The 772-nt window shown below is 42.0% G+C and overlaps 1 pseudogene; it reads right to left on the bottom strand.

The window, feature by feature from the left end:
• Window positions 1-387: 387 nt before the first annotated feature.
• On the bottom strand, window positions 388-507 carry LOC136647131 (5S ribosomal RNA; annotated as a pseudogene).
• Window positions 508-772: the final 265 nt, after the last annotated feature.

Raw genomic sequence — 772 nt, forward strand, 5'->3', positions numbered from 1 at the left:
TAAAAAGCATATACATAGTAGCCTGTTAAAAGTACAGAGCTGTAACGTTTCCCAAATGCAATCACATACCATGGTAGCATCAAGTCAAATACATTAAAAATATAATATTGAAATGAATGGGGACCCACCTGAAATTGTCTCACAACCACCTAGTGGGTCCCGACCCACAGTTCGAGAAACACTGTTCTAGGGAATTGGGGTAGAAGAGGCAGAGAGCCAAGAAAAAAGTAGGCTGATGTGTGACTTAAGGGGCAGCAGTTAGGATCAAGAATAGCTAACACACTCAAAATGATTATTTTTTGCACTCTTTTACATCTTTTAAAATTTGTCCAAGCAGTTTTGCAACAAAATGGTTGGCAATCTTCAGTCTCGAAAGACTATGGTATAAACCTACAGCACCTGGTATTCCCAGGCGGTCTCCCATCCAAGTACTAACCAGGTCTGACCCTGCTTAGCTTCCAAGATCAGACGAGATCAGGCATGTGCAGGGTAACAGTTGCTGTTAGGAAGGTGCTATTTCTTCTCCAAAAATCCTCACATTAAGCTTTCAAGGGTATTTGGGGACCCCAAAATTGAACATAAACTGGGAGTGGGAAGAACTGCATTAAGCTGTACTTGGAACTATGCAACTTACCCCAGGCAAAGTTCAGCAGCCCCATTACTAATCGGGTTGTGAAGCCATTTACAGGAGAGCGTGTAATCAAGCAGACTAGGCAGGTCTAAGCACACTAATGGATACAACACTAGATGTCTTTTTGTTAAAGAACTGTCA

Source organism: Tiliqua scincoides, chromosome 3, assembly GCF_035046505.1.
Source record: "Tiliqua scincoides isolate rTilSci1 chromosome 3, rTilSci1.hap2, whole genome shotgun sequence".
NCBI lineage: Eukaryota > Metazoa > Chordata > Lepidosauria > Squamata > Scincidae > Tiliqua > Tiliqua scincoides.